Source organism: Protomyctophum parallelum, assembly GCF_964188405.1.
Source record: "Protomyctophum parallelum genome assembly, chromosome: 1".
Classification (NCBI taxonomy): Eukaryota; Metazoa; Chordata; class Actinopteri; order Myctophiformes; family Myctophidae; genus Protomyctophum; species Protomyctophum parallelum.
Window position 1 is genome coordinate 108,538,674 of NC_139697.1, and position 12,572 is coordinate 108,551,245.

A 12,572-nucleotide genomic window follows, 5' to 3' on the forward strand; every position below is an offset into this window, starting at 1 on the left:
AACGTCGTCGTCAACGTCGTCGTCAACGTCGTCGTCGACAACGTCGTCGTCAACGTCGTCGTCGTCGTCGTCGTCGTCGTCGTCGTCGTCGTCAACGTCGTCGTCGTCGTCGTCGTCGTCGTCGTCGTCGTCGTCGTCGTCAACGTCGTCGTCAACGTCGTCGACAACGTCGTCGTCGGCAACGTCGTCAACGTCGTCAACGTCGTCTATTAGACGTGCGTCTACAAATGGGATAAAAAACGTCTAAAAATAGACGTCTAAAAATAGACGTTTAAAAAACTTCTAAAAATAGACGTCTAAAACACGTCTATTTTTAGACGTATTTTAGACGTCTATTTTTAAACGTTTTTTATCCCATTTTAGACGCTCGTCTAATAGCCCATATCGTACGGCATACTGTAGCACGCCGTTTTTCATCATTTTTGAGGATTTGAAAAAAATGAAGAAAAAAAAGAATCATGGGTTATAGCCCATCGTTTTTTGATTTTTTTAACCTCGTTTATCATAATTTTTGAACATGGGCTATAGCCCCTACCGTACGGCATACTATAGCATGCCGTTTTTCATCATTTTTGAGGATTTAAAAAAAATTCAAAATTTCAAAAAACATGGGTTATAGCCCATCGTTTTTTGAAATTTTGAAAAAAAAGATTTACCTCGTTTTTTATCATTTTTGAAAAAATAAAAATCCTCGTTTTTCATCATTTTTGACCATGGGCTATAGCCCATTCCGTACGGCATACTGCCCATGGTCCAAAATGATGAAAAACAACAACAATGTTTTTTTTCAAAAATTCAAAAAACGATGGGCTATAGAAAATCCGTCGTCGTCGTCGTCAACGTCGTCGTCGTCGTCGTCGTCAACGTCGTCGTCGTCGTCGTCGTCGCCAACGTCAACGTCAATGTCAACGTCAACGTCGGCGGCGGCGGCGTCATGGTCGTCGTCGTCTTCGTCGTCGTCAACGTCGTCGTCGTCTTCGTCGTCGTCTTCGTCGTCGTCAACGGCGTCGTCGACGTCGTCGTCGTCGTCGTCGTCGGCGTCGTCATCGTCGTCGTCGTCGTCGTCGTCGTCGTCGTCGTCGTCGTCGATATGGGCTACAGCCCATGGTCCAAAATGATGAGAAACGAGGATAACTTTTTTTTTCAAAATTTCAAAAAACATGGGCTATAACCCATCGTTTTTTTAATTTTCCAATTTTTTTTAAATCCTCAAAAATGATAAAAAACGGCGTGCTATAGTATGCCGTACGATATGGGCTATAGCCCATGGTCCAAAATGATGAGAAACGAGGATAACTTTTTTTTTCAAAATTTCAAAAAACATGGGCTATAACCCATCGTTTTTTTAATTTTCCAATTTTTTTTAAATCCTCAAAAATGATAAAAAACGGCGTGCTATAGTATGTCGTACGATATGGGCTATAGCCCATGGTCCAAAATGATGAGAAACGAGGATTTTGTTTTTTCAAAATTTTTAAAAAACATGGGCTATAACCCATCGTTTTTTTATTATTTTTATTTTTTTCAAATCCTCAAAAATGATGAAAAACGGCGTGCTATAGTATGCCGTACGATAGGGGCTATAGCCCATGGTCCAAAATGATGAGAAACGAGGATAACTTTTTTTTTCAAAATTTCAAAAAACATGGGCTATAACCCATCGTTTTTTTAATTTTCCAATTTTTTTAAAATCCTCAAAAATGATAAAAAACGGCGTGCTATAGTATGTCGTATGATATGGGCTATAGCCCATGGTCCAAAATGATGAGAAACGAGGATATTGTTTTTTTCAAAATTTAAAAAAACATGGGCTATAACCCATCGTTTTTTTCATTTTTTTCAAATCCTCAAAAATGATGAAAAACGGCGTGCTATAGTATGCCGTACGATATGGGCTATAGCCCATGGTCCAAAATGATGAGAAGCGAGGATAACTTTTTTTTTCAAAATTTCAAAAAACATGGGCTATAACCCATCGTTTTTTTAATTTTTTAATTTTTTTCAAATCCTCAAAAATTATGAAAAACGGCGTGCTATAGTATGTCGTACGATATGGGCTATAGCCCATGGTCCAAAATGATGAGAAACGAGGATATTGTTTTTTTCAAAATTTCAAAAAACATGGGCTATAACCCATCGTTTTTCATCATTTTTGAAAAAATAAAAATCCTCGTTTTTCATCATTTTTGACCATGGGCTATAGCCCATTCCGTACGGCATACTGCCCATGGTCCAAAATGATGAAAAACAACAACAATGTTTTTTTTTTTAAATTCAAAAAACGATGGGCTATAGAAAATCCGTCGTCGTCGTCGTCAACGTCGTCGTCGTCATCAACGTCGTCGTCGTCGTCGTCGTCAACGTCGTCGTCGTCGTCGTCGTCGCCAACGTCAACGTCAACGTCGGCGGCGGCGGCGGCGGCGGCGGCGTCATGGTCGTCGTCGTCGTCGTCGTCTTCGTCTTCGGCGTCGTCGTCGTCGTCGTCGCCAACGTCAACGTCAACGTCAACGTCAACGTCAACGTCAACGTCATCGGCGGCGGCGGCGGCGGCGTCATGGTCGTCGTCGTCGTCGTCGTCGTCGTCGTCGTCGTCGTCGCCGTCGTCGTCGTCGTCGTCGTCGTCGTCGTCGTCGTCGATATGGGCTATAGCCCATGGTCCAAAATGATGAGAAACGAGGATTTTTTTTTTTCAAATTTTTTAATAAACATGGGCTATAACCCATCGTTTTTTTTTTTTTTTTTTTTTTTTCAAATCCTCAAAAATGATGAAAAACGGCGTGCTATAGTATGCCGTACGATATGGGCTATAGCCCATGGTCCAAAATGATGAGAAACGAGGATAACTTTTTTTTTCAAAATTTCAAAAAACATGGGCTATAACCCATCGTTTTTTTAATTTTCTAATTTTTTTAAAATCCTCAAAAATTATAAAAAACGGCGTACTATAGTATGTCGTATGATATGGGCTATAGCCCATGGTCCAAAATGATGAGAAACGAGGATATTGTTTTTTTCAAAATTTCAAAAAACATGGGCTATAACCCATCGTTTTTTTCATTTTTTTCAAATCCTCAAAAATGATGAAAAACGGCGTGCTATAGTATGCCGTACGATATGGGCTATAGCCCATGGTCCAAAATGATGAGAAGCGAGGATAACTTTATTTTTCAAAATTTCAAAAAACATGGGCTATAACCCATCGTTTTTTTCATTTTCATTTTTTTCAAATCCTCAAAAATGATGAAAAACGGCGTGCTATAGTATGCCGTACGATATGGGCTATAGCCCATGGTCCAAAATGATGAGAAACGAGGATAACTTTTTTTTTCAAAATTTCAAAAAACATGGGCTATAACCCATCGTTTTTTTCATTTTTTTCAAATCCTCAAAAATGATGAAAAACGGCGTGCTATAGTATGCCGTACGATATGGGCTATAGCCCATGGTCCAAAATGATGAGAAACGAGGATAACTTTTTTTTTCAAAATTTCAAAAAACATGGGCTATAACCCATCGTTTTTTTCATTTTTTCTATTTCATTGATTTTCACCTGTTTTAAAATCCTCAACGATGATGAAGAATCGCGCACTATAGCGGGCCGCTCAATGACCTCTGAGACCATGGACCAATGAACCATGTAAATACAACACATTGAGCAGGGCACTGCAGGGAGTTGAACCCCGTTCAATGAACCATGTAAATACAACACATTGAGCAGGGCACTGCAGGGAGTTGAACCCCGTTCCGGTAAACCAGAAGTACGACACCAGTGCCTTAGTTTTTGTGTTGTCATTTACAGGTCCCATCGTTGAAATGTAATTTTTACATTTCAACAGTAAAGTAATAGAGTTTAGAGTTTTATAGTTTTATTAGGATCCCCATTAGCTGGTGCATAGCAGCAGCTAATCTTCCTGGGGTCCACACAGAACATAAAAAACATGACATTCGACATGAATGACATTACAGGACATACATTACAGGGCATATACAGTATATAAAATAAAATAAAATAAAGAATATTATCCTAATCATGATCATGACTGCTGTGTGTGTGTGTGTGTGTGTGTGTGTGTGTGTGTGTGTCCGCTCAAGTGCCCTACAGTTTTTGCGTTTCAAGATGCCTCTTCAATTGTCTCTTGAAACTTGATTTCGTTTTTTTTCTTTTGTGATCATAGCTGGCAGTTTGTTCCACTCAGCCATGGCTCTATACAGTACTGTGTGCTGCATAGACCCTGTTCTCAGCCATGGCTCTATACAGTACTGTGTGCTGCATAGACCCTGTTCTCAGCCATGGCTCTATACAGTACTGTGTGCTGCATAGACCCTGTTCTCAGCCATGGCTCTATACAGTACTGTGTGCTGCATAGACCCTGTTCTCAGCCATGGCTCTATACAGTACTGTGTGCTGCATAGACCCTGTTCTCAGCCATGGCTCTATACAGTACTGTGTGCTGCATAGACCCTGTTCTGTGATCATAGCTGGCAGTTTGTTCCACTCAGCCATGGCTCTATACAGTACTGTGTGCTGCATAGACCCTGTTCTCAGCCATGGCTCTATACAGTACTGTGTGCTGCATAGACCCTGTTCTGTGATCATAGCTGGCAGTTTGTTCCACTCAGCCATGGCTCTATACAGTACTGTGTGCTGCATAGACCCTGTTCTGGCTTTAGGGACTCGATAGCACCCTCTTGTGAAAACAAGGAGTGATATTGTCAGCATCTCTTGGACTGTCGTCCAGGAGAGCTTGACATGCATTTTTATAACATTACATCTCGTTTGCTTTTTCAAGGGCTAGTGGAAAATCATTTGTAAAAATGGAAAATAATAAAGGACCTAATGAACTTCCTTGGGGGATTCCAGTCCTAACACATCTAGCATCTGATATACTGCCATTAAAGAATACACTTTGAGTTCTGTCACATAGATAGTTTTCAAGCCATAATAACGCCTTAGGGGCAAAACCATAGCGCTCCAATTTATCAATTAAAATGTCCTGATCCATTACATCAAAGGCAGCACTATAGTCTAACAGTACTGCTCCCACCATGTTTTTCCTATCAATATCTTTCAACCATTTATCTGTATTTTATTTAAAACCGGTGATAAGCTTATTGGTCTGCCATTAGGGCCTGCGAAGGCATTCTTTGCATTCTTGGGGAGTGGAATAACTTTGGTTACTTTCCATCTTTGCAGACATATATTACCTCCTAGACTCATGTTAAAGATATGACAGATGGGTATATGAAGAAGAGAAACACAAAAGCACAAAAATAACATTTTCGAATTACCGGTATTTGCTTTGATTTTTTAAAACTTTCTCTTGCCGTCCTCCCATAATTCATTCGATGATTATCAAAAAACAGTGTTGGATCTGTAAGGATCCATTTGGTTACACGTGCGCGTGTGCGTGTGTGTGTGTGTGTGTGTGTGTGTGTGTGTGTGTGTGACCTGTAAGGGTCCATTTGGTTACATGTGTTACACTCTCAGACTTACAGACATGGACCAAATGGTCCATTTGGTTAAATTAGACCTGTATGTGCCCGTCGGCCACTATATATATTCTCATAGTTAGACCTGTAAGGGTCCATTTGGTTACATGTGTTACACTCTCAGAGTTACAGACATTTAATGGATGGTCCATTTGGTTACATTGGTCATCATTATTATTATTATTTTTATGCTCTTTTTGTATGTTTCTCGCACATTGTTTTTCTATTTTGCAACTCTGCTTTAAAAAGTGCTTAAAGCAACAACAAAAAAAGATTGACATGCCATTGTACCATTGTATCCAGTGTACTGAATATATATATATATATATATATATATATATATATATATATATATTTAATCATAATAAAATATGAGATTAATCCCTTATATCTTTAAAAGATGTTTGTCCCATGAAAAAATCCCAGTATGTATGATATATTTTGTTTTTACAGTTCTGCAGGGAGAACTAACTCTATGATGATTTACGGCAAGTAATTATAGCAAGGTGGTGATCAGCCAGGGCAGCAGGGAGACAACCCTAACCCTTTTCTCCTCAAGACTCAAAAGTTAAATGTGTGTGTGTGTGTGTGTAGGTGCAGGGCCTTTTTACCTGACTCTGTCAGCTTTAGCTCTGTGTCCAGGTAATCAAATACCTCCACTGTGAGCATGCACTGAGATTTGCGTGATGTATGGATAAAATCCATCCATCCAAAAAGAGTAATATAAAGAAATGTGTTTAGCAAAGCTTGGACCCATGATGGCACTATAACAGGCAGATGTGGAAAATGCAGGGCAAAGGTTTTTCTTTGGCCTCTGGGGAGTGCGCACTGCGCATACAAAGTTGTACACAGATCAGTGCGGTGGGAATGCATGTGCATAATTACACAGAAATCTTGTTCAAAACGGACCAATCCTGCAAACTTTGGAAGGCAATCTTAGTCAATGGGGATGCAATATGGGGAAGCGGACAGATCCGTGTTGATCACAATGACTATAGAGATAGGAGCGACTGTGGCTCAGGAGGTAGAGCAGGTCGTCCAATGATCCATGGGTCGGCGGTTCGAATCCCGGCTCCTCCTGTCTACATGTGGAAGTGTCCTTGGGCAAGACTCTGAACCCCAAATTGCTCCCGATGTGCTGGTTGGTACCTTGCATGGCTTCCGCCGCAATCGGTGTATGAATGGGTGAATGTAATGCACAATCTATGTAAAGCGCCTTGGATAAAGGCGCTATATAAATGCACCATTTACCATTTATAGTGAATACCAATTTGCGTGATGTATGGATAAAAGGTGTAAGATATAGCTATAACAAGCTGCTGTTGTGGAGAAATTGGGGCAGAGGTTCGTCGTAGGCATACAGAGAGTGCGTGTGCACAGCTTGGCATCGACCGGGGCCAACGGCGCCTGAGATTGGCTGTACACAGATGGACGGACGGACACACATACGGATGGACGCACACACAGACAGAGTGCAAAACATACTCTCTCCATGCCTTCGGCCTGGTGGAGACAACAATGAAGATGCACCAGAGAGAGAGAGAGATAGAGGGAAAGAAAGAGACATGGGGAGGGTGCTTATAGTTAACTCACTTTGTTGGCATTTCTTACAGCCCTGCTCACAGGGGATACAGTCCTCATACTCTGGTTCAGCCACTTCACCTGATGGACAGAGAGGACAACAGTAAGGACACAAAGTGACAGAGACAGACTTTGCCCCATTACTAAATAGACAACAGAGGAGAATGTATAAATGCAATGTGATTTTAGGAAATAGGGGGGAAAAAAGAAAAGCATCATTCTGACATTGGGTTTATTTTTTCCCTTGTCACACCAAAAAAGGACATTTGAACAACAGCACAGACAGAGAGAATATACAGTGATATACAAAGTGGACATTAATGTACAAGTCCATCTCCCGTGCCAGCCATAGGTGCATGTGGATGTGGAGTGGATGTAGGTTCTTGTTGAGGGTGTCTGAATTTAAGGTCTCTGGTTCACAATGTGTTCAGACGTGTCTGCCACATGTGGTAAGAATTTCCCCTCTTCCTTCCCATGAAAAAATCCCAGTATGTATGATATATTTTGTTTTTACAGTTCTGCAGGGAGAACTAACTCTATGATGATTTACGGCAAGTAATTATAGCAAGGTGGTGATCAGCCAGGGCAGCAGGGAGACAACCCTAACCCTTTTCTCCTCAAGACTCAAAAGTTAAATGTGTGTGTGTGTGTGTGTAGGTGCAGGGCCTTTTTACCTGACTCTGTCAGCTTTAGCTCTGTGTCCAGGTAATCAAATACCTCCACTGTGAGCATGCACTGAGATTTGCGTGATGTATGGATAAAATCCATCCATCCAAAAAGAGTAATATAAAGAAATGTGTTTAGCAAAGCTTGGACCCATGATGGCACTATAACAGGCAGATGTGGAAAATGCAGGGCAAAGGTTTTTCTTTGGCCTCTGGGGAGTGCGCACTGCGCATACAAAGTTGTACACAGATCAGTGCGGTGGGAATGCATGTGCATAATTACACAGAAATCTTGTTCAAAACGGACCAATCCTGCAAACTTTGGAAGGCAATCTTAGTCAATGGGGATGCAATATGGGGAAGCGGACAGATCCGTGTTGATCACAATGACTATAGAGATAGGAGCGACTGTGGCTCAGGAGGTAGAGCAGGTCGTCCAATGATCCATGGGTCGGCGGTTCGAATCCCGGCTCCTCCTGTCTACATGTGGAAGTGTCCTTGGGCAAGACTCTGAACCCCAAATTGCTCCCGATGTGCTGGTTGGTACCTTGCATGGCTTCCGCCGCAATCGGTGTATGAATGGGTGAATGTAATGCACAATCTATGTAAAGCGCCTTGGATAAAGGCGCTATATAAATGCACCATTTACCATTTATAGTGAATACCAATTTGCGTGATGTATGGATAAAAGGTGTAAGATATAGCTATAACAAGCTGCTGTTGTGGAGAAATTGGGGCAGAGGTTCGTCGTAGGCATACAGAGAGTGCGTGTGCACAGCTTGGCATCGACCGGGGCCAACGGCGCCTGAGATTGGCTGTACACAGATGGACGGACGGACACACATACGGATGGACGCACACACAGACAGAGTGCAAAACATACTCTCTCCATGCCTTCGGCCTGGTGGAGACAACAATGAAGATGCACCAGAGAGAGAGAGAGATAGAGGGAAAGAAAGAGACATGGGGAGGGTGCTTATAGTTAACTCACTTTGTTGGCATTTCTTACAGCCCTGCTCACAGGGGATACAGTCCTCATACTCTGGTTCAGCCACTTCACCTGATGGACAGAGAGGACAACAGTAAGGACACAAAGTGACAGAGACAGACTTTGCCCCATTACTAAATAGACAACAGAGGAGAATGTATAAATGCAATGTGATTTTAGGAAATAGGGGGGAAAAAAGAAAAGCATCATTCTGACATTGGGTTTATTTTTTCCCTTGTCACACCAAAAAAGGACATTTGAACAACAGCACAGACAGAGAGAATATACAGTGATATACAAAGTGGACATTAATGTACAAGTCCATCTCCCGTGCCAGCCATAGGTGCATGTGGATGTGGAGTGGATGTAGGTTCTTGTTGAGGGTGTCTGAATTTAAGGTCTCTGGTTCACAATGTGTTCAGACGTGTCTGCCACATGTGGTAAGAATTTCCCCTCTTCCTTCCCATGAAAAAATCCCAGTATGTATGATATATTTTGTTTTTACAGTTCTGCAGGGAGAACTAACTCTATGATGATTTACGGCAAGTAATTATAGCAAGGTGGTGATCAGCCAGGGCAGCAGGGAGACAACCCTAACCCTTTTCTCCTCAAGACTCAAAAGTTAAATGTGTGTGTGTGTGTGTGTAGGTGCAGGGCCTTTTTACCTGACTCTGTCAGCTTTAGCTCTGTGTCCAGGTAATCAAATACCTCCACTGTGAGCATGCACTGAGATTTGCGTGATGTATGGATAAAATCCATCCATCCAAAAAGAGTAATATAAAGAAATGTGTTTAGCAAAGCTTGGACCCATGATGGCACTATAACAGGCAGATGTGGAAAATGCAGGGCAAAGGTTTTTCTTTGGCCTCTGGGGAGTGCGCACTGCGCATACAAAGTTGTACACAGATCAGTGCGGTGGGAATGCATGTGCATAATTACACAGAAATCTTGTTCAAAACGGACCAATCCTGCAAACTTTGGAAGGCAATCTTAGTCAATGGGGATGCAATATGGGGAAGCGGACAGATCCGTGTTGATCACAATGACTATAGAGATAGGAGCGACTGTGGCTCAGGAGGTAGAGCAGGTCGTCCAATGATCCATGGGTCGGCGGTTCGAATCCCGGCTCCTCCTGTCTACATGTGGAAGTGTCCTTGGGCAAGACTCTGAACCCCAAATTGCTCCCGATGTGCTGGTTGGTACCTTGCATGGCTTCCGCCGCAATCGGTGTATGAATGGGTGAATGTAATGCACAATCTATGTAAAGCGCCTTGGATAAAGGCGCTATATAAATGCACCATTTACCATTTATAGTGAATACCAATTTGCGTGATGTATGGATAAAAGGTGTAAGATATAGCTATAACAAGCTGCTGTTGTGGAGAAATTGGGGCAGAGGTTCGTCGTAGGCATACAGAGAGTGCGTGTGCACAGCTTGGCATCGACCGGGGCCAACGGCGCCTGAGATTGGCTGTACACAGATGGACGGACGGACACACATACGGATGGACGCACACACAGACAGAGTGCAAAACATACTCTCTCCATGCCTTCGGCCTGGTGGAGACAACAATGAAGATGCACCAGAGAGAGAGAGAGATAGAGGGAAAGAAAGAGACATGGGGAGGGTGCTTATAGTTAACTCACTTTGTTGGCATTTCTTACAGCCCTGCTCACAGGGGATACAGTCCTCATACTCTGGTTCAGCCACTTCACCTGATGGACAGAGAGGACAACAGTAAGGACACAAAGTGACAGAGACAGACTTTGCCCCATTACTAAATAGACAACAGAGGAGAATGTATAAATGCAATGTGATTTTAGGAAATAGGGGGGAAAAAAGAAAAGCATCATTCTGACATTGGGTTTATTTTTTCCCTTGTCACACCAAAAAAGGACATTTGAACAACAGCACAGACAGAGAGAATATACAGTGATATACAAAGTGGACATTAATGTACAAGTCCATCTCCCGTGCCAGCCATAGGTGCATGTGGATGTGGAGTGGATGTAGGTTCTTGTTGAGGGTGTCTGAATTTAAGGTCTCTGGTTCACAATGTGTTCAGACGTGTCTGCCACATGTGGTAAGAATTTCCCCTCTTCCTTCCCCTGCTTGACCTTACACACTCACAAACACACTAATCCTTCCTCCACACTCCACACACACACACACACACACACACACACACACACAAAAAAAAGTGCCCTTCTGGGCACAGGTCTCCACCAGGATAGGAATGTAGGACATCTGTTTGAAACTGAGCACTCCTGTGAACTTTGGAAGCCAATCTTAACCAATCAGGATGGAGTCTGAGAAATCTGAAAGACCGGTTTCGTTGAATGGCTCTAGAGAGACTGTGTACCAATTTGCGTGATGTTTGGACAAAATCTGTAGGTGTACTGTGCAAAAACTTGTTTTGCACAAAGCGGCCTCCTGGTGGCGCTATAACAGGCCGTTCTGGAAAGTTTGGGGCAGAGGTTCATTGTTGGCATCCAGGGAGTGTGTGTGCAAAATTTGGCATCGCCCGGGTTAACGGTGGCCGAGATTAGCTGCTCACGGACACACACACACACACACACGGACGGACGGACGGACGGACGGAGTGCAAAACATACTCTCCCCCCATGCCTTCGGCCTGGTGGAGACAACTACTGTAGGCTACTATTCAGCGAATTACAAACTTGGTGGGTGGCGGGGGGGAATATATGTGTGGATTTGAGTACAGCAGCTTCTCTCACCATCACCACGCACCAGTGGAACACAGAGCCCATCTCTGAGGTTGTGTGCTGGACTGCAGTGAAGGCATCGGTTGGCTGCAGTACAAACGGTACAGTTGGCGGAACATGGCTCACAATGTCTCCTCCATGAGTGAAAATGCCCCTCAGGGCAGGTGTCACGACACTCTCCCTCAAACAGATATCTGTCCACCCCAAACTTATCTAGATGGAGATGGAGAATGAATAGAGTGAGAGAAAGAGAGAGAGAACACAGGGAATTATCATCTGAGAACCATCTTTTGTACATGAAAACAAACTAAATGCAGACACAGAATACACACACTAATACAAAATCAGTTCTACACACAAATACAGAAATATACCTGTACATACATGTCTACTGAAAGTTTTTAATAGTGAATCTGTTGAAAATAGCTGTTCATAACAATACATCGTAGTTACTGCACATTGTTTTAGCATTGTCAACTCTTGTGCACACAATCATGTGAATGTGAAGAATTATAGCCAAGGCTGTGTCACTGCTCTGCTCATTTTGAAACGTAAAAGTTATTTTGAATACTTTACTGTAAAGCAGCAGCACAGATCCGACACAATTAACTCATCTCTTTAACAGTTCGAGCAATTGTGTGTGTGTGTGTGTGTGTGTGTGTGTGTGTGTGTGTGTGCGCCCGCACACGCATGCGCCCGTGCGTGTGTTTGTGCACACATCTTTGAGACTGTTTCTTCCCTGTTCCCTCCACACATCCACATCCCCCCTTGACTTTTATCTAACTCACTCTCAATCTCTTCCATTGTTCCTTCTTGAGAGAGCAACAGGAAAATCCAACCTTAACCTCAAAGTTTCTTATTCAACAGTCAGTGTCTAATTAAATAATGCTGGACGTCTACAAGTATTTGTACATCATGCATTCATGTGCATCTGACTTTGTGTGTGTGCGGACGAAGGCAGCAAGCTTGTACCCCGTATGACCGGCTGAGATAAGGGAGGTCCATTTCAGTGAGAAATGAATCAGACGCAGACACATGGAGGGTCTTTCTTGTCATGTTATTATTGTTATGTCTCATTGAGCTTCAGACAAATCCGCAGTTAAACGGAACCACATTTTCAA